Consider the following 7,371-nt stretch of genomic DNA (forward strand, 5'->3'; position numbering starts at 1 on the left):
TACTGTATTTCATTTCACTGCAATGATCATTATTATCACAACCCCCTCCATGCATCATTATTCAACTGTATTTGCTTCTATTCCCTCTGGGTTTTTCTTGTTGTTGTTGTTTTTTGATGCGCACAAAACACTCAGGAATATAATAATCATTTAAACAACCCAAGGGCACATTCTGCAAGCCTGCCTCCTGGTCACCAGCACACAGCCTTCTTCTTTCCATGAGTCTAGAGTCCTCAGCTGCTCTGTCTCTGGCTGTCATCATCTTTGCCTCCATCTCTGGTGCTGCTGCTTCTCTAGATAGAGTTCCACATTCTGTTCATACTCTTCTCCCTTGATGGTCCTAGGGTCCTCTGTTTCTAGACTGTAAGATTAACTTGTTGTTGTTGTTGTTGTTAAGTGCCATCGAGTCGGTTCTGACCCATAGCGACCCTGTACAGGGTTTCCAAGGGTGTAAATCTTTACGGGAGTAGAAAGCCTCATCTTTCTCACGCAGAGCAGCTGGTAGTTTCGAACCACTGACCTTAAGGTTCGCAGCCCGATTCGTAACCACTACGCTACCAGAGCTCCTTGTACTCCCCCCTTTTTGTTATAAAACGTCTACCTTTACAATTGTGACAATAGAAATTAGTCACGGTAATTACTCACTATTGAATCATAAAAATCTTATCCCCATCTCATTTCATCAGACCCATCTAGACAAGAGGAAAACTATTCAGTGGGTATTCTATCTTCCCCCCTACACTCTGAAGCTAAACTCCCTCTTGAAAACTTGTAAGCCAGCACTTCATGGTTTTATAGCCTCCCCACTTTAGGTATCCAATGTCTAAGTTACCCATCCCTATCAACCCTGTGTACAGAGGGGATATGTTTGATCCTTGATGTGAGGACTCCTTCACTCTGAGTTGATATTTTGAGCTACTACATCCATAAATATAGGTCAAGTTCATCAAATTATAGCAATTTTGTTTCCTTTATCAAATTTCTTTATCTCCCTCTATTTGAATTCTGTTCATGGAGCCATGAGGCTAGGTCAGATGGGTACTATCTGCAAGTTTGGGGGTTCTTGTGCATCTCCCCTCACTTCATATCAGCTGGATGCTTCATTCTCAGCTCTAGCCCTTTGTGGCTATGTCCTTGTCCTTGGGCTCAAGAGTCCTAAGGTCTCACCACACTTCAGACCAATCAGCCTTTCTTCTTTCTCTCATCTCCAGGTTGACAGGAATCTATGGAATGTGGTTAAACTCAGCCCATATCTTAATTGCTTCCTTCCCCCTCTTCCACTCACCAGCAGACCAACGTGGTCACCAGCAATCTTACATGTTTGCTCATGTGTTCCCTTTGAGAGTCAGTCTTGAAGGGGGCTTTTTCCTGAAGGGACTTGATCACTTGTCTTGATGACTCTCTGGCAAGTGGATGGCTTTTAAAAACATAAATTAATTTTCTCATGGTTCTGGAGGTTAAAAGTCCTCATCAGAGTGTTAGTCATGTTGATTCTTCGTTGTAGGTAGCCTTGGCCACTCCTTGGTTCTTGGTGATTGCCACATGGTATTCCCAATTTCCAAACAAAGATCGCATCCGTAGGTATAGGGGTTATGATTCCAATACATATTTTGTTGTGTGTTAAGTGCTGTCGAGTCAGTTCCAACTCATAGAGACCCTATATAGATATAGGGTTTCCTAGTAATGGCTGGTGGTTTTGAACCACTAACCTTGTGGTTAGCAGTCCACTGCTTGTCCTATAGCACTATACCAGGACTCTGATACATATCTAGTTGTTGTTGTTAAGTGCCATCGAGTCAATTCCAACACATAACACCCCTGTAAAGGGTTTCCACGGAGTGGCTGGTGGGTTTGAACTTGTAGTTAGTAGTTCAGTGCTTATCCTATAGCACCACACCAGGACTCCTATATATATTTTAAGGGAACACAATTCAATCCATACCAAAACCAAATAGGCAACAAGCAATGAGCTGCTGCCTCGTTTTGGCTGAAGGGATAGAGGGCAGATGAGCTAGTCCCTGGGAGCAGCATTGCTGTAAGGATTTTGGAACCACACCAGGCTGTCCAGTGGGATTTGTAGTCACAGAGTCAGAAGAGGCATCTCTCCTAATGAAGATGCTGACTGGAGCCCAGCAGTGGAATAAATACCCTAGAGTCTCCCTTTCTTCCATGCTCCTACCTCCTGTAGGATTTGGCCTCTTATTGGTCAATTCCAGCTACAAACCAAGTGATCCCAGAGTCTGGGAACTGCATCCTACAGCGTCTGGCCACCTGTGATCTAGAACAGAGCAGGATAAGAAAAAGATGGGGGGCTCTGTATGAAAACCTGAGCGGAGAGAGTGGCCGGAATGGCGGTCGTTAAAATGGGAAAGCTGACTACCATGCCTACAGGTCTGATATATGCATCTATAAGTGTGTTTGCAGCCAAAGAAGAGGAATCTAAAAAACAGCTCTTGAAAGCAGAGCAGCTCCTGATATATACTGCACCACCTCTGCAGTCTAACTATGTTGAAGAGCAGCCTGGTAATTTGCAGTTGGGCTTAGCTTCCATCCACCATACAACTGGTAGATACATTGGCTGGTTCAAGAGTGTATATGTCTTTGTGAAAAATGGGATAGTGGATGCAGTACAATTTGGAAAAGATGCATATATCTATCTAAAGAATCCTCCTGGAGATTTTCTTCCCCAAATTGGAGTGATTACTGTCTCAGGATTGGCCGGCTTGATTTCAGCGAGAAAAGGTTCTAGATTTAAGAAAATTGTTTATCCGCTGGGACTAGCCACTTTAGGAGCAACTGTTTGCTACCCAGTTCAGTCAGTAATAATTGCAAAGGTAACTAGGAAAAAGACATATGATGCAAGTCAGCAAATTTATGAAGCAGTTAAATCATCATTGACAAAAAGCAACAAAAAAGAATCACTCCCTGAACCTAACAGAAAAACTAAGGTAGGAAGTCATGCTTAAATAGAAATACTTACTAAGACAACTCAAGTATGGAAACAGTCAGTGTCTTTGCCAACAGAACTCAGCTCTCAAACAAAGACCAAATCAGAACCCACCTCAGGTACTACACAGTTTATGCCTGACCCCAAGCTCATGGATCACGGGCAATCCCATCCAGAAGATGTAGATATGTACAGCACTAGAAGCTGAAATAGACTGCATAGAAAACTTCAAGGTGTGTGAAGTTGCAAATAATGATGAAAAATCATGTAATGGGTAACTTGTGACACATAGAGTATAAGTTTAAAATTTCCCCCTTACGTCTTGTAATGTATAGTTGGACCAATCACATCTGTGATTCATATACAAATTGAATACAATACAAACAGTATTGAATGATTAATGAGGAGACACTGGTATTAGGATGCATTTGATGACTTTTAAGGATGCTTATAAAAGACTAAAATGGAATAAAGACATGGACAATGATGGAACTAAAATATGAAAATATGTACATATATACACAAATATACCTGCGCTAGCCTTTTCTAAATTAATGTTAGCTAAATCAAAATGGTAGAATGGTGTATGGAAGGATGCCCCCCCCACTTTTTATTGCATATCCCAAATCTGGAATAAAATGTGCATATTTTTGGCACTTAAAAAAAAAAGAAAAGAAAAAGATGGGGGGCCAACAGGTCCAGAACAAACAGAGACTTGAATTACATTAGTATTTGGGTACCAGCCTCCCATGAGTGGACTGCTCCAACCACTGTCTCCAGCCCCACCGCAGACCCTCTGCTAAGAGCTACAAAAGTTTGCAGAGGGTTTTATCTCCTAGTGAGACAAATATTTTTTAAAAACTTTAAGTTTTTGGCCCTCCGTGTGCTGCCGGTCTTTCAACTCCAAAGAGTCTGCAGCATGGTAGGGATCATGGTTGACTTCCTTGCATCTAGTCCACCCTCAGTGAAGAAGCTATATGGTCTGGGGTGGAATATGTAGGGAGTCATCTTTAGCTTCAAGATTGGTACCTGAATGATTCTGTGTAAGTCCTACATTATGTGCCCATCTCTGAAATGGCCACTGATAAAGAGTAGGGGCATCACCCCCTCCACTGTGACTACTTCAGGTGTGCACATATAATACGGACCTAGCTCATCAGCATATGGCATCGCCCTCATCAGAGTAATGAATTCAGAGGTGGATGGAGCCCTAAGTGGGCTTTTGCTCTGTGCTTGAGGAAAGGAGGAGCTAAGTGTGAGGAATGAAAACATAAGGTCCCAGGCACTAAGAGCAGAGACTTAGCCACTGTCCTAAGAGGGCACTGAGGAGGGAAGAACTAAGAATCATACAGAAACAATGATAGCAGGAGTCCTGTAGACAAACCAACCCACCCCACCACCCCACCACCCCACCCCACCTCTGGACTTCACAGTGATATGAGCCACGAAACTCTCTATGGCTTAAGCCACTGAGTATTCTTTTGCTTGAAGTGAGAGTCCGAATTATTCTTCAAAGGTTTGGCACATGTGCTGTCAAGTCAGTTCTGAGTATGTTTCTGATGCAGGTTCCATCCACCTCTGAATCAATTACTTTGATGAAGGTAATGTTTATGAATGTTTAGACCTATATATTATTAGCCTAGCCCACCCCCGAAGTAGTCACTGTGAAAAGAATGACACTATGCTCTGGCATCCTCACCTTCACCCACTTTACCAGTGGCCATGTCAGAGATGGGTGTACAATATGGGATTTAGGCAGAACCAATCAGGTTCCAAATTGGAAGCTGGGGATGGGTCTTTACATAATTTATTAGATTAGATTCACCCATGTCCTTCTTGTGAAGTCTTTGTTCAAGCAAGACACATTGAAATAACCCTACATAGGGTTTCTGGGGCTGTAAATCTTTATGGGAGCAGAAAACCTCATCTTTTTCCCATGGAGAAGCTGGTGGATTTGAACTGCTGATCTTTCAGTTAGCAACTCATTGTGTAATCCACTACACTGCCAGGATTCTTTTTGGCACATGGTAGATGTTAATAAAATAATTGCTTACTATTTTCTCATCTAGCATTTGAAAATTTGTTGCAAGCTCCAGAGGTGAATAGTCTTGACACTAGTATGGCACCATCTTATACTTGATTATAACAATATCCATAACCTACACTCAACCTGCACCCAAAGCAGGGGACACATCCTGACCAATCCTTTCAACTTCAGGACTCTCATCACACCACACCTGCTCCCTCTCTCTTGAAGGGTTTGGAATCTCCATTTCACTTTCTTTGCTCTAACGTGTTCTGAGAGCCTAATTGTTCATTATTTCTGGAAGGACTACTACAATGAGAGCTACTCTATTACAGCCTTCCTGGAAAATGAAGATTAGACTTACCTATGAATCTCGTCTATTGAAATCCTTCATTCAACCCAGACATACTGAAGGGTGCTAAGAATAAAAGATAAATGAGCCATAACAGGAAGTTGCAAATAGAAACTTTCCCATAGAGGAAGCTCATTTGCTTCAGCATTCACCATCTTGAGTAAAGTGTTCAGGGGCAGTCTTCAAGAGCAGGAACTTAAGAAATGAGCAGAAAACACCTAGGGGAACATTCCTTATTTTGATAGATGGCTGTTTAAATAAGGCTGTGTCTCAGTGAGAGTTGATCAACCCTAGTGACTTTAGCTGAATAAAATGTCCCGGGGGGAGTTACTACAAGCACCTTATAGTGAGATGTTCTCTAAATAAATAGTTCTCAGTAGGAGGCAGTTCTTCCTGGAAGTGACATTTGGCAATGGTGTGGCGCTGTGGGTTAATGTGCCAGACTGCAAAGCCATTTGAACTGCAAGGTTGGTGGTTCAAGCTCACCAGCTGCTCTTTGGAAATCCTATACAGGGTCGCTGTGGGTTGGAATCGACTTGACATCACTTAACAACAACAACAATAGACATTCTGGCCTTTCATACCTTGAAGGGGGCAAGAGAAATGTACTACCAGCATCGAGTGGGTAAAAGCCAGGGATGCTGCTATATATCCCACAATACACAGGACAGCTCCCCACAACACAGAATTATTTGATCCAAAACATTGCTATGGATTGAATTGTGTCCCACTTCCAAAATATGTGTTGATACCTTAACCTCTGGAAATAAGGGATCCCTGGGTAGTTGTAACTTAAAAGTCAGGGGCTTGAATCTACCTAGAGGCACCTAAGAAAGGTATAACAAGCCACTTCTGAAAGAAATCAGCCAATGAAAACCAACCGTATGGAGTACAGTTCTACTCTGAAACACATGGAGTTACCATGAGTCAGAACCAACTTTATGGCAATCAGTTTGGGTTGCTTTGTTTTAATATTGGTAAATATAAATGTTTGAAAATAGGGGGTTTCCATGTATTGTATTAATGAGATCATACCAATAAAAGGTAAATCCTAAACCTAATCACTTCTGAGTTACAAAAAAAAGACATGGAGAATCACAAACATACCTAGGAGGAAGAGAGACACCAAGAAATGCCAAGGGGTTCCTGGGAACCCCTAGGACTATTGACAAAGAAGTACTTTCACCCATAGCCACAACCTGAACTGAGCTTGAGAAGAGTTGGACCTCCGCTGAAAGCCAATCCTGAACCTTGAGAAAATAAATTCCTGTTCTTTAAGGCCACCCACTTGTGCTTTTTTTTTTTTTATGGCAGCGCTAGGTAACTGAGACAAATGTCAATAGTGCCAAGGTTGAAAAATCATGTGCTAGGCTGGTGGTTGTTGTTAAGTGCCATCAAGTCAGTTTCAACTTATAGTGGCCCTGTATAGGGTTTCCGAGGTTATACATCTTTGTGGGAGTAGAAAACCTCGTCTTTCTCCCTCACTACGGATGGTGGACTCAAACCACTGATGTTGTTCAGTGCCCATTGTATAAAGTCACCCTAATCAAGGAAGCAAAAGTTCAGGGTAACATTTTTCTAATGTTTTGAGTACTTGTACATTTTGTTAGTTTACTATTTTGGAATAAAACAAGGTATAGATGTTAAGCAAAAAATTTACCTCAATGCTCAGTTTTACTTTCTAGTTTGAAAATCAATTGGTTGTTTTATGATATTTATTAGCAACAGCGATGTGACTGATATTCTTCAATTTATATAGCTAAGAGTGATTTTCAAAATAATTATTAAGTACAATGGTACGGACACTCATCAATCAGAACAAAGTAGGCTTTGTGGCTTCATGTTGTTATTATGTGCCCTCGAGTCAGTTCTGACTAATAGTGACCCTATGCACAACAGAACAAAACACTGCCCAGTCCTGGGCCAACCTATTGCTGTTATCACTGTGCCAATCCATCTCATTGGGGGTTCTTCATCTTCTTCTTCAACCCTGCACTTTACTAAGCATGATGTCCTTCTTCAAGGACTGGTCCCTCCTGATCATAT

At 41.8% G+C, this 7,371-nt stretch overlaps 1 pseudogene; it reads left to right on the plus strand.

Moving 5' to 3' along the window:
* The first annotated feature begins 2,348 nt into the window (after positions 1 to 2,348).
* LOC102840814 lies at positions 2,349 to 3,155 on the plus strand (annotated as a pseudogene).
* The last annotated feature ends 4,216 nt before the right edge of the window (positions 3,156 to 7,371 follow it).

This window comes from Chrysochloris asiatica, unplaced genomic scaffold (assembly GCF_000296735.1).
Source record: "Chrysochloris asiatica unplaced genomic scaffold, ChrAsi1.0 scaffold00344, whole genome shotgun sequence".
NCBI lineage: Eukaryota > Metazoa > Chordata > Mammalia > Afrosoricida > Chrysochloridae > Chrysochloris > Chrysochloris asiatica.